We start from the raw sequence: 20,032 nt of genomic DNA on the forward strand, positions 1-20,032 counted from the left end.
CAGCTCAGCACTGCAGACTCCTAAAGTAAGCTACTAGTATCAAGAAGATAGAAAAAAAAAAACACCACGGGTAGGTGGTATACAATTATGGATGGACGAGCGACTGCCGACACAGTGGTAGCTACAGCCGTGGACTACCGTACTGCGTCTGCTGCAGTGCTAATATAGACTGGATGATAATGATATAAAAAATATATATATATCACTACTGCAGCCGGACAGGTATATATTATATAATGACGGACCTGCTGGACACTGTCAGCAGAATGCGTTTATAGAATAAAAACACCACACGACGAGTGTTTAACTTTTTCAGGCAGACAATCACAATATACTGGTGGTCAGTGGTCACTGGTCAGTCACACTGGCAGTGGCACTCTGGCAGCAAAAGTGTGCACTATTAAAATATGTACTCCTGCTATAACTGCTCCCCAGTCTCCCCCACAATTAAGCTGTGTGAGCAGTGAGCACTCAGCACAGTCAGATATACAGTATTACATAGATGATGCAGCACACTGAGGGCACGCTGAGGCTGAGCACAGATATGGTATGTGACTGTGTCACACTGTGTATCGTTTTTTTTCAGGCAGAGAACGGATTAATTAAACTGGTGGTCACTGGTCACACTATCAGCAAGTAGTACTCCTAATATGCTCCCCAAAATTAGTAAATCAAGTGTCTCTACTACTCTCTAGTCTACTCTAAACGGAGAGGACGCCAGCCACGTCCTCTCCCTATCAATCTCAATGCACGTGTGAAAATGGCGGCGACGCGCGGCTCCTTATATAGAATCCGAGTCTCGCGATAGAATACGAGCCTCGCGAGAATCCGACAGCGGGATGATGACGTTCGGGCGCGCTCGGGTTAACCGAGCAAGGCGGGAAGATCCGAGTCTGCCTCGGACCCGTGTAAAAAGCGTGAAGTTCGGGGGGGTTCGGTTTCCGAGAAACCGAACCCGCTCATCATTAGTTGACACTAACAAAAGGTTGACACTGGAAAATGTTGACAGGTACAAAAGATCGACAGGTTCAAATGTTGACATGGCAACAGTCAACACACATATGGTCGACACATGTTGAAATAACTTTTTAAGATTCTTTTGCATTTATTACACCTTTACCCTCCGCGTGAACTACGATTGGGAATAGTAACCTTGCCCACAGCTCTGATCGTGAAAACGACACCAAAAAAAGAAAAAAATGGTGGGTCAACCTTTTTTGTGTTGACCATCTCCATGTGTCGACATGTTGTACCTGTCAACCTTTTCTTGTGTTGACCTTTGTCAGCATTGACAAAATACATGTCACCTTTTTGTCAGTGTCGACCTAATGCATGTCGACCATATGGAGTCGACCTATTGACTGTCGACCTAGACATTGTAGATCTTCTATACCACACCATACCTCCCAACATGACCCTCTCCAGGAGGGACAGAATGCTCTGCTGCTGGACTTCTCTCTTAATTTATGATTGCCATCACCTGTGGTGAAACACCTTTCTTAGCCAGTAACCTGTTCAAAACAGGTGCCGGCAATCACAGATTAAGAGAAAAGTCCAGAAGCAGAGCATCGTGTCCCTCCTGGAGAGGGTCATGTTGGGAGGTATGCCACACCCTTACTGTTTTCAAGTTAGATCAGCCTGCCCCTTTCCACCTTTGTTTGGCCATTGCAGAGAGGCGCAATGGGGATATACATTTTAGCCTACATACAGACTGAGGCGTACTCATTTTACTGCACATGCACAATACAGAAGAGCATATTTTGCACTTCCCAGGTGGGCATACAGTATGTCCGCCTCTATGTGAACTGCATCCCCTCTGTTAAAAACTTGATCCATACTGATATACTGTATTATTGCTGCATGTAATTTTTACAGCACGTCCACCTCTTTATCAAAAATCAAAAGGCCAAATAAAGAAAAATAGATACACTTCTAATCATGGTCTTCATCATGTTGAATTAAATCTAATCTTAATGAATATTATCACATAAAACTGAAGAACTACAGTAATACTAGACTAAACTGGAAATAATTACATTCATGAGGCTTGCAGATGCTTAAGCAACCACCTGCAGAAGAAGAAACGTTTGCAGCTTTATATATCATTGCACAATAAATCAGTTAATACAAATATATATATATATATATATATATTGAGCAGTATATATATATATATATATATATATATATATATAGAATACTGTTGATACCCGGCACTCCAATAAGGGATTAATGGATATACTTGCTGTGGTGCCCTCCGTGGGTTAGTAGCACTAGCCCCATGTATTCTCCAAAAGTCGGCGGCACTCGTACAGACTGCTCAAAGCATTTTAAAAGGGTGTAAGTTTATTTTCCAACGGCGTTTCGGGGATATACCCCGTCGTCAGGGACAGCACATCACAAACAGACAATACTTGTACAACACTTATATAACCAAGACAATCCTATCTAAAATTGATTAATCATACTCACCTGTCCCACGCCGCTGACCGTCCGCTCTCCGCTATAGACATAGTGGGAACTTCAAAATGACGCATTCAGACAGCGCCATATATATACACACATACAGTACATACTCTCTCTCTCTCACACACACACACACACACACACACACACACATTTACATTTTTTATGAAAAACTGCACAAATATTCAAAAACAAGTTGCTTAGGCAAGATGATAAAACATAAAAATTCTATCATAATACTATTCTAATGTATGCAGACTGCATAAACTTAAAATTGAATTAAATGTACAGAAAAAGAAAAGTGCTACTGAACTAGCAAGTATAACTGTGGATGCATATGTATATAACAGCTTTACGTCACTATCATGAAAATAATGATGCAGTGAGTCTGACCCACTTTTCAGACTTCAGCAGTGAGGAATAATGACAGATGATTTTCATTCAATAGCTAATAACATGAATCCTCCAATCTCTACTCATTTTAATCACAGTACATGAGGCTATACAGTTCTAATTTAAACAGGTAAGTTTAATAAAAGTCAGGGAAAATCAGACAAATTAGGGCCTGTGGACCTCATTCAGTAAGGATTGTAAATTCTGCTAAACAGCAGAATTTACAATCCTATTTATCGCATGCTGGGGGCCGCCCACTGCAGGGCAAGGCCGCCCAGCATGCAGGCCACCACCCACCCACTGCGATCACACCTGTAATTGTGATTGCGCAGCAATTATAGCGTGATCGCAGAAATTATGGAAGAAACGCTGCCATTTTTTTTCGTTCGGAACGGCTGCATGTGATGACATGTAGCCGCCCCAAAAATGCCACTGACGTGCCCCCATTTGCATTGCCATGCCCCCGCAATGCTCTGTCTCCGCCTTGGAAATGGAGCGCTGCCGCCCCGCGAATGTCTCTGCCTGTCAATCAGCCTCTGCTTGCTAATGCTAACCATTAGTATTAACTGCATGCACACGATGGCGTGTGGGACCTGTGCGTGCGTAGTGGGGGCCATTGTAAAAACTGCGGTTGCATCGTGATTTGCAATCCAACCTGAATTAGGCCCTGTATTACTAATAAACATGCTCATAAATAGATACAGTATTAAGCATATCACATTACTCACATAACCATTGCTACAGAAATGAATAGACACATACAGTTTATAGGCAGATTTATGAAAAGCCCTATTGCTGTATGCTTTCATTTGTTGATAGCCCTGCTATATCTTTGCATGGTGGTGCTTGTTTAAATATTGTGGTTGTTCTTGTTAATGCCACAATACCTTTTCTGTTATTGTTATCTCCAGATAAGAGTTGTACTTGGAAGCAAAATGAGAAGCTTACACTCGTAGCTTACGCTAGTGATGGGCAGACTTTTAGACTTGGTGATCTACTCTAAAGGTGTAATATCTTTTGTGATCTACTAATTAGAGTATTTTACATGTACTGTAGGCACGTGCCCAAAATAGGGGCCATCACCTCACAGCAAGAGGTGTGGGGAATGTTCCACCAAAATTAGGGACGGCTGGGAGGTACACTTTTTCTGAGCCAATGAAACATAAGGAAGCATAACATAATTAAAGAACATGCAATATTCATACAGCTGTTCCTCAAATAATCATCCAGAACCTTTTTGTGCCACTACCACACTGTATGTTTGTCAGTGTGCCCCCACACCTGCCACCTGTGTGTACTTTTTTGTGCCCCTCCCCTTGTTTATCAGTGAGCCCCTCACCTGCCACCTCCATTTACTTTATACCGTACTTACTTAGTTTTTCAGACCTCTCTCTGGTAGAAGCCTGCATAAGAGATGGAGCTGGCCACTACAGAGACCAGGGTTGGGCTCACACATCACTCATTAGGTCTTGGGAAATTGCTGTGATCTGACATATGGTGCTGGGATTCCAGTGTTTATCTCCGTATACTGCCCGCTTCACTAAAAAGTGGGTGGGGTACGGGAGATCCACTTACTCTTGACGTGCTTGTGCAGGGGTTCACTACGGCTGGCCGGCGGTCGGGCTCCCGGCGACCAGCATCCCGGCGCCGGGAGCCCGACCGCCGGCTTACCGACAGCTTGGCGAGCGCAAATGAGCCCCTTGCGGGCTCGCTGAGCGCGCCACACTATTTTATTCTCCCTCTATGGGGGTCGTGGACCCCCACGAGGGAAAATAATTGTCGGTATTCCGGCTGTCGGGCTCCCGGCGCCGGTATACTGAGCGCCGGGAGCCCGACCGCCGGCAAACAGAAGACCACCCCTTGTGCAGGACTACCCAAAAATGTCAAAGTCTCTTGCAGCTTCTGAGAGGGCAGACAAGTATGGTGTACCTAATTGTCCTCCGTACGGTGGCCATTTTGGCTGTGATATTCGCGGCAGCTGCAGTGCCCAATGCGGAACTCTAGAAAGGTATGTATTAAAATCTAGATACAGTGTGTGCTGTGTGAGCCCCCCAGGACCCAGGGGTCCAATGCACCGCACTCATTGCACCATTATAGAAACATCAGTGCCCCAGATGGAGGTGTTTCATCCTTCTGGGACTACTGGACCAGGCTGAAATTAGTGGAAACTGTGCTTCCACTAAGCCCTTTAGGGCATCCCTATCTGGCTTTTATGGGCTGCAGCCAAAGCAGTCCATAGAAGCTGGTGTTTTGCGCAAGTGCAGTCTTACCACCACTTGTGTGCATGTGCAGTCCCACTGCCACTTATGCGTCGGTCCTGGCCAGTGCTTAAAGTGGTCCTGGAAAGGTGGTGGAGCTCACCCCCCCACCCTAGTGCCCCAGTTCTAAAGGTATTACACGCTGCAAAAAAGGGGCGTGGACTCAAAAAAAGAAAGGAGCGTGGTCACCCAATAGTATCCCCAATTCAAATTACGGCGCACAGTAGCACAATCTTATGTTATGACACACATTAGTGCCCCTTATACACAAAGCCCACAGTAGTTACACCCCAAATACACATAATGACCACAGCAGTTGCACCCCTTATACAATGCCCTCAGTAGTAGAGCCCCTTATGCAATGCCCACTGTAGTGGTAGTGCCCACAGTTGTAGTGCCCCTTATGTAGAGCCCATAGTACATATGGCCCCCAGTGGTAATGCCCCGTGTAGTATTACCCTCAGTAGTTATGCCACCTCTAGTTATGCCCCCTGTAGAGATGCCCCCCTGTAGAGATGCCCCAATACAGATGCCCCAGTACAGATGCCCCTTTTAGAGATGCCCCCAGTGCAGATACCCCCTGTAGAGATGCCCCCAGTAGTTATGCCCCAGTACAGATGCCCCCAGTAGAGCTGCCCCCTGTAAAGCTGCCCCCAGTACAGATGCCCCCTGTAGTTATGCCCCAGTACAGATGCCCCCAGTAAAGCTGCCCCCAGTATAGACGCCTCCTGTAGTTATGCCCCCAGTACAGATGCACAGAGTACAGACGCCCCCTGTAGTTATGCCCCAAGTACAGATGCACCCTGTAGAGATGTCCCACTGCCAGCACAAATGCCCCCCAGTAGAGCTGCCCCAGTACAGATATTCCCTAGTAGAGCTGCCCCAGTACAGATGCCCCCTAGTAGAGCTGCCCCAGGTACAGATGCCCCTATTAGAGCTTCTCCCAGTACAGATGCCCCCAGTATAGCTGCCCACAGTACAGATGCCCCCCTAGTAGAGCTGCCCCCAGTACAGATGCCCCCTAGTAGAGCTGCCCCCAGTACAGATGCCCCCTAGTAGAGCTGCCCCAGGTACAGATGCCCCTATTAGAGCTTCTCCCAGTACAGATGCCCCAGTATAGCTGCCCACAGTACAGATGCCCCCCTAGTAGAGCTGCCCCCAGTACAGATGCCCTCCTAGTAGAGCTGCCCCTAGTAAAGATGCCCCCTAGTAGCACCACTTCACATACACAAACATACCTCCCAACATTGAAGAACTTGAAAGAGGGACATCTTGTCGCGCGTAGCGCGGACGTGCCCGAAAGGGGGCATGGCCCATGGGAAAGGGGCGTGGCTTCGCAGGAGGGCCAGCGTTCGCGAGCCACACCCCCTTTTTCGTCAGTGAGGGGGCATAGCCAGCGCTCTATGAGCTGCGGGCATGCCCTCTCTCCCGCTGTCTGCACTGAATAGACGCTGTACGCATGCACACAGCGTCTATTCACCGCTGCTCTGCTAAGCAGGGCAGCGAGAGACAGATCCTCCCAACTGCTCCCCCACCCACCGCGGGACACTGCGGCCCGTGGGTGGGACAGCGGGACTGTCCCGCTAAAATCGGGACAGTTGGGAGGTATGCACACGCACACAAAAAAAAACACAGTACTCACCAGCTCCGCTTTTGCTTCCAGACCGCTGACCGCCGCCTGGCGCCCGCTCCTCGAAACTATGGGATAGATATCATGATGTCTCTCCCACAGCGCCGCACACAGCCCGCCAAACACAGCCGGAAGCTGGAGCTCTAGATGCTGCTAAGGGGAAGGAGCCGGTGCCCGCTGGTAACACAACCTCAGCAGGCGCCCGGCATCTCCATGCGGCTCCGGGCTCACATTCTTGGTTAGGTGAGGCGGAACTGACGGAATGCAGTTCCGCCCCATTATGGCTTACTTTAACCTCCGGTCTCGGCACCTGCCAGATCCATTGTGCAGATGCCTAGACCTGGCCAGCCTGGGCTGTGTCCTCTCCTTCTCTCTGGTACCAGTAGCAGCAGCCCTCTCATACAAACAAGTAAGAGCTGCTGCTGGTCTTCACAATCCTGCTCACACATTGACAGGGCCATAACAGGCACACTTGCCCTGTGGTGCACCTTCTACATACACCCCGAGTGGCCGCAGATCCCTCCCGCTGACGTACGACCTCCCGCTCCCCTGTACCTGGAGCCTCTGCCGCTGATTGCTGTGTATAGTCAGCGGCAGCAATGGACAGTTTATCCCCCCTGTGCTGCTGCGCTCCCGAGTCCTAGGACCTGCCCCCTCTCTGTCTGTGAAGTGTACAGTGTTCTGTACAGGAGCCGGCAAAAGAGCATCAAGAAGCAAACATCACGTGCCTACACAGACACTACACTACACTATATTACACTACACTACACTATGGGGGTAATTCAGAGTGATCGCAGCAGCAAGTTTGTTAGCAGTTGGGCAAAACCATGTGCACTGCAGGGGGGCAGATATAACATGTGCAGAGAGAGTTAGATTTGGGTGGGTTATATTGTTTCTGTGCAGGGTAAATATTGGCTGCTTTATTTATACGCTGCAATTTAGATTTCAGTTCGAACACACCCCATCCAAGTCTAACTCTCTCTGCACATGTTACATCTGCCTCCCCTGCAGTGCACATGATTTTGCCCAACTGCTAACAAATTTGCTACTACGATCAACTCTGGATTAGGCCCTATATTATACTACACTTCACTACAGTACACTATACTATACTACACTACACTATATTACACTACACTACAGTACACTCCATTACACTACACTATATTACACTACAGTACACTCCACTACACTACACTATACTACACTACACTACACTACACTAATCCCTAACATTAGGGGGATTATGTAAAATGCTCTGCCTGCTGTAATGTGTAAAAGGGGGAATCTACCTGCCGTAATGTGTAAAAGGGTACTGTACCTGCTGAACTGCGTAAAAGGGGACTCTACCTGCCATAATGCCTGCCGTACAGTGTCAGACAGGGGCAAGAAGGGCCCACCGGGGTAATACAGTGGTAGGGGTCCATGCATAAGGGTGTGGTCAGGCAATAGTGGAGGTGTGGCCAACCACCACAAGGCCTGGCTAACTGTAAGAGAGTGCATGGGCTGGGCCCATAGTCCTGTGCAGTATAAGGGAACATATGTATAATGTATAATTAAAGTGCACTAGGATACAGTTTGGAAACTAATCCCTAGAGGAGGAGGTGGGCCCACAGGCAGTGGGGCCCACCGGTGGTTTCCCCTGTTCCCCTGTGGGCCAGTCCAACCCTGCTGCCATATTGTGTGAAAGGGGACTCTACCTGCTGTAATGTGTAAAAGGGGGAATCTACCTGCCTTAATGTGTAAAAGGGGGCTCTGACTGCCGTACTGTGTAAAAGGGGCCTCTGCCTGCCATAATATGTAAAAGGGGACTCTACCTGCTGTAATTTGTAAATGGGGACTCTACCAACCGTACTCTGTAAAAGGGGACTCTATCAGCCGTACTGTGTAAAAGGGTACTCTACCAGCCGTACTGTGTAAAAGGGAACTCTACCAGCCGTACTGTGTAAAATGGATCTCTGCCTGCCGTAATGTGTGTAAGTGGTGCTACTGTGTGGCATAATTTGAATAAAGGAGACTACTGTGCAGCATAATATGAATTGGTATTATTTTGTGGCTATGCTTCTTACCCATCAAGCCACACGCCTATATTTTTGGCGCGCACCTATGGCGCGCACTGGCCCTATTTTAAATGTGATGCGGGGGGGGGGGGGGGGCGTCAATGCTCTTTCTTGCACAGAGTGCTAAAATGTCTAGTTACAGCACTGCACATTGAAAGCATAAACAGCTGACCTCCTGTCCCCTACTAATGCCACCAACGTCCTAGCCAAGCTTTACTGCAAAACAATAATACCAGACTAGTCCTGCACTCTCCACCATTAACTAACACTGATCACCATTCCACAGTTCATTATTATTGTGACATAATGCAGGAGGTTTTATTATACAACAATAAAGTCAGAAAAAATACTTTCGAGATTCTCTATATCTGAGCATCTTCTATTTTAGTTGTAATACATCTTTGTTTATTTAGGCTTGCCAAAGAAATAACAAATTGCTGTATGCCTTTTTACTGTAGTACATCTCCCATAAAGGGAGGCACTAGATATCCCGGCTGTCGGGATCCCGACGCTCTGCATACCGGCGCCGGGATCCTGACCTCCGGGACACTGACAACTATTCTCCCTCATGGGGTGTCCACGACACCCCTGGAGGGAGATTAAATAGCATGGCAAGTGCAGCGAGCCCTTAAGGGGCTCTTCTGAGCACGCCCCACTGCCGGCATTCTGGCGGTCAGGATCCCGGTGCTGGTATGCTGGACGCCGGGATTCCGAGCGCCGGTATATCGTAGTACACCTCCCATAAAACAAGAATTATTTGCTACTTTTGGTACTGTATGTCCATGGTTTTCCAGAAAAAGACATTTATAATCTCTTATTGACTAATTGACGTGCCACGCCTATTCAATTAGTGGGGTTTACCCGTGCACGAGTCTCTGCAGTCCGACATGCAAGTAACACAGGGTCGAACTCCTGGAGCTGCAAGGAAAAGTCGTGTAAAAAAAAACTAAAAATCGGTCGCGAACGCAGGAAAAATCCATACTGATTCTGCAGTTTACGAGGAATCAGTGTTTTTTTTCAATGCATGAATCCCGATTTTTCCCCTTTGAGTTATGTGGCTTTTGGTGATGAGTGTAATGTTTTATAAGAGCTACTGTATGCTGAAGCTAATATGTACAATAACAAAAAATGTGCAATGACAATACTGTTCCTAGAGTAACAGCATGCTACCGTACATGGGGGATCATTCTGAGTTGATCGCTCGCTAGCTAGTTTTAGCAGCCGTGCAAATGCTATGCCACCGCCCACTGGGGAGTGTATTTTAGCTTAGCAGAAGTGCGAACGCATGTGCAGCCGAGCTCTGCAAAAACAGTTTGTGCAGTTTCAGAGTAGCTTGAACCTACTCAGCGCTTGCGATCACTTCAGCCTATTCGTGTCCGGATTTGAGGTCATACACCCGCCCAGCGAATGCCCAGCCACGCCTGCGTTTATTCAGACATGCCTGCGTTTTTGCAAACACTCCCTGAAAACGGTCAGTTGACACCCAGAAACGCCCCCTTCCTGTCAATCTTCTTGCGGCCGTCAGAGCGACTGGAAACTTCGCTAGAACCTGTGCAAAACAACAACGGCCTTTGTACCCGTTTGATGCGCGTGCACATTGCGGCCCATATGCATGCGCAGAACTGCCCATTTTTAGCCTGATCGCTGCGCTGCGAACAACGGCAGCTAGCGATCAACTCGGAATGACTCCCATGGGCATATGAATTCTGACAACAAGTTCTGATGAACTATTTATATGATTTCTAATGATATGTCCTAACTTAATATAGAATACTTCAGTAAAATATTTTTTTAATTTGTAGCAATAGTGATATAAAGCTAGATTGTATGTCAGTCTGAATTGGGTCCCTATTTTAAGTAATCTGTTGAGGTTGGTCTCCCCTGCATTACATGTCTTCTCCGTACAAGCAAGTATTGGAACATCAGGCTAACATTCAGAAGGGAACCTAGTTGTCTACTGGTGCCCACTAAGGGGTTGAAAATCCACGAGCCCCCGCCAGCAATGTGTACTACAGTTTCAAATTGCCTAGTTACGTGTGGAACAGAATATCCGCCTTGGATTGATATCATACAAGCATGTCACTTAGATTTCCGATTTTCCAGTACATAGCATGCAGTGTAAGCACCAAATTTCTGTCATACCAGCTCTAATACCCTCTAGGCATTTTGTAGATGTTGTAAAACTAGCCTTTTGCTTATAGGCAAGGAAATGGATTTCAGAACTGCAGTTATATATATTTTTACTTTGCCCTAAAGATGTATCTTATTCCCATTGCAGCATGTTAATTGTCATACTTATTAGGCTCTATTGGGTACATCCAGAAGTATCATAGATAAAATAATAAATTATTCTAAAATGGTGTGATATAGAGAATGGAGTAATAAATATTCTGGTTTATTTCCAAAAGGACAAGGAAAGGGGATGCCTGTATAGTTAACAACTTTTATTTTCCTACTGTGCTACTTTATACTCAGCCATATTGTATGTCCACATAGAAACACAGCAAGGGCATTTCAGAGTTATGTCTGAGAGAAAAATTAATAAATCAACTAAATAATACACTTGCAGCTTGTGTGTTAGTCTTAACTTCCATGGCTTTTCTCCAGGTAACATTGATGCACTAATCTATACAGCTTCATTTAAACTCACAATAAATAAGTTATGATTTCGATGTCATGGAATCTCATTATGCAATCAGTATAAGATAGCATTGAAATGCAGAGGTCAGCAGTATCTCATTGTAGTGCTTCGTAATGGGTGTAGTATGGTATGCCGGCGATCGGGCTCCCGGCGACCAGCATACCGACAGCTGGGTGAGCGCAAATGAGCCCCTTGCGGGCTCGCAGCCCTCGCCATGCTGCGGGCACGGTGGCGCGCTACGCGCGCCACACTATCTATTCTCCCTCCAGGGGGGTTGTGGACCCCCAAGAGGGAGAAAAGATGTTGATATGCCGGTGGTCGGGATGCCTGCGCCGGTATGGTGGTCACCGGGAGCCCGGTCGCTGGCAACCTGAAGACCACCCCTTCGTAATGGGTATATCATGCAACTTACCACCCTCTAACTTTAGGCCATGGGAAATAAGTCAGCAATACAATTATTTCTTTTCTCATCAAATTCAGGAGACAGATTTGCTGTTTAGCAGTATTTACAATGGTGAAATATACTAGAACCTGATCCGTTAGACAGGTGTCCATGGGGAAAATGTGTACATCATAAGATATTACATATCCTAATGCTATAAGGTTTTGATACACTACAGTACAGAAACACTACCTACTGTAGTATACCTGCATATCCCATATACATCTGAGTAAACTCTACATCATAAGATATTACATAATTTATTGTTATCCCAAAGGAAACATTATCAAGTATACCTGCATATCCCATATACATCTCCGTAAACTCTACACATCATAAGATATTACATAATTTACATTTATCCCAGGAAACACTATCCAGTGTACCTGCATATCATAGAAACGTAGAAATTGATGGCAGAGAACAACCACATGGCCCATCTAGTCTGCCCCTTTTCTAACCCTATTGCTATCTCAACCCTTATTTGATCCTTATTTCTTTATAAGGGTGTGGTATGATTGACCGGCAGTCAGGAGACCGACAGTCAGCATACCAACGCCGGGATCCCAGCAGCGGAATCCCGACGGGGATGAAGGGGGGTGCGGATGCGAGTACTGCAAGCCCCTTGCAGGCTCGCTGTGCTCGCCGCACTACAGTTCTATTCCCACTCTATGGGTGTCGTGTCAAGTGGGAATAGTACCTGATGGTCGGCATGTGAGAGAGCAGGATGTAGGGGGAGGTTATGTGACCATCAGTCTTCTGACCGCCGGTCACATGACTACTGTATATCCCCTTTGTAAGCATATCAATGTAAGCATATCAATCCCATGCATGTTTAAATTGCTCTACTGTCTTATCCTCTACCACATCTGATGGGAGGCTATTCCACGCGTCCACTACCATGTGTAAGGTCAACAGTTGCAGGATGCAGACAGGGTTATGCTGCGGGGGAGGTTAGAGTTAGGCACTAGGGTGAGGGTTAGTGGTTAGTCATAGGGGGAATAAACTCACCTGAATAGTGGAGGATGGCAGCTCTCACCCGGTAGTCACTCTCACAGCACTGCCAGGACCCGGAAGAAGATGCAGGAGCCACCGCTGCTGTTGGGAGCAGGTAAGTCACTAGACCATCAGTAATGGTTTGTCAACAGTTCATTATGTCGACATATCATCCAGGTACATATGATGGACGTCAACATGATGAGCATGCATACATGCTACATGTCGACAGTTCGACCCTGGCAACATTCTCATGTGGACCTGATGACTGGTGGACCTGATGACTGTGAACCTACGACCCCTGAAGAAGGGTTGCATTCAAACTTTCATGAGCCCTAGCCATATCTAGTGATACCGATGGATACTAAACTACTTTGACTGTTACTGAAGACCTCAAAGTCAGTTGCTGGGCAAAGGTGAACTTTGACAAAGGGCTGCAAGATGCTGCTGATTCACTAAAATCAACTTGATTTCAGGAAGTAACCCATCAAGCAGTATTTTGCAGTGGGAAAAAATTAGCCTGGAAAATTGTCACAGTGAATGAATAGTCTGTCTGAAGAATATAAACCTTTGTTACTTTCTTATTATCTTAAACATTTAAACATTTTATTTTCTAAGTACAATATTTTTTTCAATAAAGATCAACTGCTTGACTGATTTATCAATAAGTGTTTAGGTTTTAGTACTTAATGAATTTTCGGTTGCATGACAGAGAGATAAGGAGTAGTCAACCAAAGCACTACTCGATAAACTGGGCCCAAGGCTCAAACGGAAATGTAGAACTTGACTACAGATAACAAGCAATTGTGCCCTGGAGTCTGCCAAAATACTGTTTAAAACCTGACTCACGCTGCATTGGGAAAATAAAGCTTCTTTCTACCTAACTTATATCAAATGGTGTTGTCTTCCAGTTAAATTACAGAATTGCTCTTTTGCATGCATACTCTATTCAAATCATTATAGCAAATTTAAACTGATTTAGCAACACAACTAGCAAATCCTTTTTGGAACCATTATGTGTCACCTAGATCCTGCTATAGCTCACCATGGAACAGGCTAGACAGAAATTATATAGAATCGTGTTTATTGTATTTTTTTATATTTTTATATAACACGTAAATTTTACAGATAGCTGTACCAACATCTGAAAAATATGGATTTGTAATCTTATCTGCCTGTGGACTGTTACTTCCAAATCCAATAGCTTCTGTCTTACACATTTGTAAGAATGATTTGTACACTTCATATTACCAATATCTGGACAGAACAATGTAGATGACATAGTCAAGCTTTATTGACAAATGCAATTGTGCCATTTTTTTTCAATGTCAAAAATGTTTTAATAAACAGCTATGGAATGTAAAACAAAATAAATTAATTAAATGCAGCAAATTTCCATTGAAAGAAAATTGGGGAAAGGAGTTTGTGCTCCATATATAGTAACATAAATATTGAACTTATGTCTGTTTGTTTGTTTGTTTGTTTGTTTGTTTGTATGTTTGTTTGTTTTGTTTTTTTGCTACAGTACACATAAATCAAATATTGGATCAAAATCAATGGGGTTAATGTTGGAGAAATAACTTATTTATTGATGCTTACTACAGTCCCCATTGACCTCTATGGGGATGGTATACTGTAATTAGTCATTTCACCTATCTCGGAATTACATTACATACCTTCTACATGGAGCCAGTGCGGCCAAAGAGGCTTTACTGGATCCTACGCTAGACATCCCTATATGAATGCACTGCTTTTAGCCAGTCACACACATAGCATAAACACTGAAGCAATAACTACTTTTGTTTGCAGTGTTAGGAGAAAGTAATTAGTAAAAAAGAATGTTATTAGTAAAAATAATTAGTGCAAAGGATGGGGTTTTTTTTTTCACCCTGGCATAGTAAAATAGCTGTGGTAACTAATTACTACAGTATATATTTATTGTTACCACCACCAACTAGCCACCAAAAATATATAGCACAATTACTAATAGTCACCATCTTCACTTAAATATTTACAGCTTGTGTATTGTTTTATAAAGTACATCCAGTGTTCAACAATTCACTGTATTTTCTAGTAATTTAACCAATAAAGAGTAGGTGTCTCTCGATAAAACATCTTCAAACCTGTATACATATCTTCTAAATGTAAAATTATTATAAAATACAACATATATGATATATATGATGCCGAATCGATTTGTTCTTTATATATATATATATATATATATATATATATAGTTGTATTTCTGTGTTTTCTTAGCATCAGTCGTCAGCTGGGATTCAGAGTAAAATAATATTGCGTCCAACTTTAGATAATATCTAGATACTTTTATTGGTATTTTAGTGTCAACAACTTTGGTTTTCAGAAACATAACCCTTCCCTAGACACTGTAAGAGATGTCAGTGTAATGCAGAGCAGAGTTACTCCCTTCATTCTCTTTCTAGTTTCAAAAGAAAGTCCACATTGTTTTTATTGTCAGCAAATTAATTGAGACAGATAGTCCTTGCATTCTGGTACTGAGAGATAAGCACCATAATAAAATATTTCACCTTTGCCACTGACTGTGTAATAACCCTCCTGCCCTAGATAATGAATAGTGGTCAGAAACCTGTAATGTGCTATTCCCTTAGTACATCACTACATACAGTACAGTACATTCCCAGTCATCTAAAAATAGCACATTATCATTTCATTCTATTATACCTGAAAGAACCACTAATGGGTTTGAAGATGGTGTATCACTCATTTATGTCCTGCATAATACACCATAACATCTAAAATATGATTCATGGTTTTTGTATTATCCATGTAACAAACTAGTTTATCAAATCATTCTGTACTTCATGGGTCACTCTGATTATACTTTAAAAGAGACAGAGACAGTAAGTACATACAGTATGTAACCAACCAGTGATTATTGTTTCTTTGATTGTAAACTAAAGCAGTAGGAATATAACAACTCCCTAAGTGCCTGTATGCCTTCTAGAAATAGTGCCTTGATGGAAAATGAATTGAACTGAACTGACCTTTTGTTCACATGACATGATCAGGATACTGGAGGAAAAATATAACTCTTTACAAACCTACCCATCTGTAGCCACAAAACTTTCCCTACAATTGCCTTTTGCATTATAAATAATTGAATATATGATAGCACAGAGAAGCTGAGTATGCTGGGTACTGTGATCCCAGGTGACACAAAACAAGCAATTAATTAGATAATCTCAAACTGCCAGTTTGTCACAGCCCCTGGCTTCCAGGAGGATGCAGTGTATTGGCCTCACCTGTATAGATTGACAGTGAACCCTCCACTTAGCTTGTCCTCCCTGGCCTCATGGGGATGGGAGGCAGGATGGTGAGAGCCTAGCCCGAGTCCTGACACGTGTTTCCAACAGGCATAACATCCAGCAAGTGGTTGCCAAGGCTGAGCTCTCTGGATATCTTTTCAGCTGGGTTGCATCTTTGCAGTACATTTATTATCCATTGTCCAGTGGTCACCTTTTCAGGTGGTAGCTGTTGAGCAAAGGAATATCCAGATACAGCTTCCTAGTAAGAGTTAAATAACAGAGGACCCAGAAAGGAAGAGTTGAGTCCACTGCGCATATCATTAACTCCAGAAAAAGACCAAGTTCCCTAGGGACAGAAAACCGGAAATCAGATCTAAATAAAGAAATACTGAAAACCCTCTCACTTCCATCAACAATGCTACAAGCTGTGTATCCACAAGTGTACAAAATGTGTGCATGCCAAATATAACATGAGTTCATACTTCAGTCTGTGTATTACAACCTGTTGTACAACAATACAGCCTTTTTGTAATGCCATATAAGCACAGATAAATCTATGTGCACAAATGTAAAGGTATAGATAAAATAAACCACAAGTTCAACAAGTTTAGGCAGTTTTTGTTTATCCTATTATATTTGTTTTCAATCTCTGTATGTATGTGTGTATTTATGTGTTCATCAATAAAACAGATGGTACATTTTCAAAAGTGTAACAAACTTACACGTTGCCAGTTAGATAGATGTTACTTGCTGCCTCTGCTCTTCCACATGTTCGCTAACAGCTGTACTTCTTGCTGGTGAAGCTGACCGTCCTGGCTCTGGATCCTTGTCTTGTCATGCAGTGTAGGATTATAAGGCAATGTTTTCCTCTCCCTGCTGCTCATCCCTGCTTCTGATCATCACTGCACTCAGCTATCACTGGGAAGAGTGAGGAGGTGGGGAAGAAATGCTAGGAGGAGCATTAGAATAGGAGGGGGAAGTTGGCACCCACACCAAGGCAAAGCAAAGATCTGCAGCTCTTATTCCTAGAAATTCAGTAATAATTATTATATTGAAAACATCTATGTCCATTAGGTTATTATGGGCAACCTTTACCCAAAAGCAATATTAATTCCTGTAATTAATAGGGAACTGTGATATCATTACATCATCACATTACTAAGGTAAACTTCCAACTTGATGTATATTGAACGGTTTCAGCGTTTTAATATAAATTACTATTATACATTCTCTAGCATATGTTGCTCTACATTTTCTATACCCCCTTAAGCAATGAATACATTAAGCAAAATCATTAAAAGCACAGTTTGATAAAAAAAATTTTTATAAGTACAGAGGAAACGTAAGTATATTGTAAGTATGTTTAATCAAGGCTTTAATGATACACGTTTCCACGGTAACCACTCTATGTTTTTCTTGTAATATTTATTAATATTTTATATCCTGGGTATTTAATAGAAAATGATGATGTATGTGCCTAAAGGGAAAAATATGAGGAATTGTTTAAAAGGACATTAGAATTTCAGAGGAAAATTCTCTGATGATATAAAGCAAAAAAATGTAAGTTACAGTACAGTATGTTAGTAAAGCAGCGTGGTAATTGACCTGTACTGAGCTGGATAATCTGTACATCTCAGACACCAAAGTCATGCACGCAGTGTCACACCCAATAGCAAAGCTCCCACTGCGTTATGGATTGTCTGTTTGCTGGTAGTTGGCTTTGTTTTGTTTTTAACTTATGATTAAATGCAATTTTATAAAAGTAACTACACTCTATTTCATATTGAGAAGCTGCTACTGTAATAAATATAAAAGACAACTGTAATATACTGTATACAAAAGACACCTTACAAACTCTAAAAAACAGTGTTTCTGTTGCATTAAAATGTTGCTCTAATTGAATTGGAAACATATTCAGAATAAAATGAATGTTATTTTATTTTTTATAATTAAATTGTAAAAATAATTTTTCAAATTATTTGATGTTATGTACAGATTAACAAGACCTGCAACAATATGCAAAAGAAAAAAAAATATTTTGAAGTACGAAGTTATTGCTATATTTAATTATTCATTGTTTCATTACGCAAAGTATACTCAAATACAGAGAATTAAACATTAGATACACAAGTTTATAGTTTACAGTTATGTTCATAATATGACTATAGATTGTATGAAAAAGTTTGTTAATGTTTATTATACTGTAGATTACATGATAACAGTATATTCTCCATCATGTATTCATTGTTAAATAACTGTTTGCAAGTATCTGACAGGTATGTACAGTACATCAGTATATGATGCTAATGCTGTTTGTATTAACTTTCAAGATTTTTTAAAAACTATATAGTGACATCTAGTGGTACTTTTATGCACAGCTGTCCATTATCAATTTTTAGTGCCAACTGAGGAGACATTACAGTTTGTACTGTAATTATCTTCCTACGGTATATACAGCAGATTTATCATTGTGGGATGCCTTAGGTAAATTGATATAACTGTAAGCTATGGCTAGTCAATATTGTCTCTAGGAAAGAAAATCATAGAAAACTTAATCCATGTTATTGACGGGTTCAGAATGAATTACCGATGGACACAATAATAACGGTCATAATCCCAAGAGCCATTGAACTACAGTCAAAATAACAACATGGTCAAAATAGCGGCATTTATTATGCAGACATGTTCAAAATGCCAACATAGTCAGAATACCGACATTTGAAATGTCGACATGTCAAAATACAGACATGAGTGTTTCTGTTTGTTTTTTTCAATGTCATCTAAGTGTACCACGTCCCCTCGTCCTCTCTGCGCTCGCCATGATTTGGACTATTTTATATTCCCCTCCAGGTCAACTGGGATGGTAAAGTATGAACAAGTCTGTTTTTGGGCAAAATATCCTTAAAATGCATGTCAACGTTTTGATATGTCGACATTTCAAATGTCGGCATTCTGAATGTGTCGGCATTTTGAACACGTCAGTATAATGAATGTCTGTATTTTGACTGTGTCGGTATTTTGACTGTCGGTCAATGGCTGTCGGGATTATGACCGCCTGTATTGTGTACGTCGGTAAATCAACTGCTACTCATTATTGACAAATCGGTAATTTTTGTTAAAACCCTTCAAAGAAAAAAGGAGTTTGTGTCCTTCTGTAAACAGTTTTGCTTGCAACACTCAATGTCATGCTAGCAGTGATATCTGGATAAATGAACCACAAGGCAAAATATTTCTGCAATTGAATCATCGATTATCAAGCTTGTTGTTACTGTAAATCCTTAAGGAACATGACCACTGTTGGCCTTTGTCATCTTCCAGCTGGTCTCAGTTATGTAAGAAATAATACAGCAATTCAATAAAATATAAACATAACTAAAACTACTGTAATATAACAACAAAGCTGGACATTTTTGTATTACAAGGAATTTTTGTCTGTGTAATATGAGTGAATCAAAATATTTACATTCAATTTATTGAAAACTAAAAATTAAGATTATGATGACGGAATCATCAAAATAAGTGTCAGACAAAACAAAATGGTGTCGTTTGATCTGCGCTAAAATGTATATAGTGGCAGCCTATGTGGTACAAATGAGCCTTCACCAAGACCCCAAACAAGAACCAAACACAAAATGTAGTGACCACACCCGGCGCTACTTATTTCACCCAAAAGAACAAATCTCCTTAATAGCTTACTTTTTCGGTAATAATGTTTACAATTGATGTCGTATAAGTCTTATTTCAAAGAAGACACATGTCTGAAAGATTAAGACACACAAAACATAGTGCAACCAATTTTGGTAATAATTGAGCACAAGGTTCTTGCTATCCGGAATCCCGTCCATGACACAGTTTCAGC

General features: G+C 42.6%; 1 protein-coding gene across 1 annotated transcript in view; it reads right to left on the minus strand.

Annotated features, from left to right (window-relative positions):
* Positions 1 to 17,080, minus strand: part of TMEM200A (transmembrane protein 200A) — a 251,191-nt gene extending 234,111 nt beyond the window's left edge. The window contains exons 1-2 of the mRNA XM_063917326.1: positions 16,896 to 17,080; positions 16,171 to 16,519 (exon numbers count right to left, since the gene is read on the minus strand). The gene's annotated coding sequence lies outside the window, so the exon portion shown is untranslated. The remainder of the gene's footprint in view (positions 1 to 16,170; positions 16,520 to 16,895) is intronic.
* Positions 17,081 to 20,032: the final 2,952 nt, after the last annotated feature.

This window comes from Pseudophryne corroboree, chromosome 4 (assembly GCF_028390025.1).
Source record: "Pseudophryne corroboree isolate aPseCor3 chromosome 4, aPseCor3.hap2, whole genome shotgun sequence".
Taxonomy (NCBI): Eukaryota; Metazoa; Chordata; class Amphibia; order Anura; family Myobatrachidae; genus Pseudophryne; species Pseudophryne corroboree.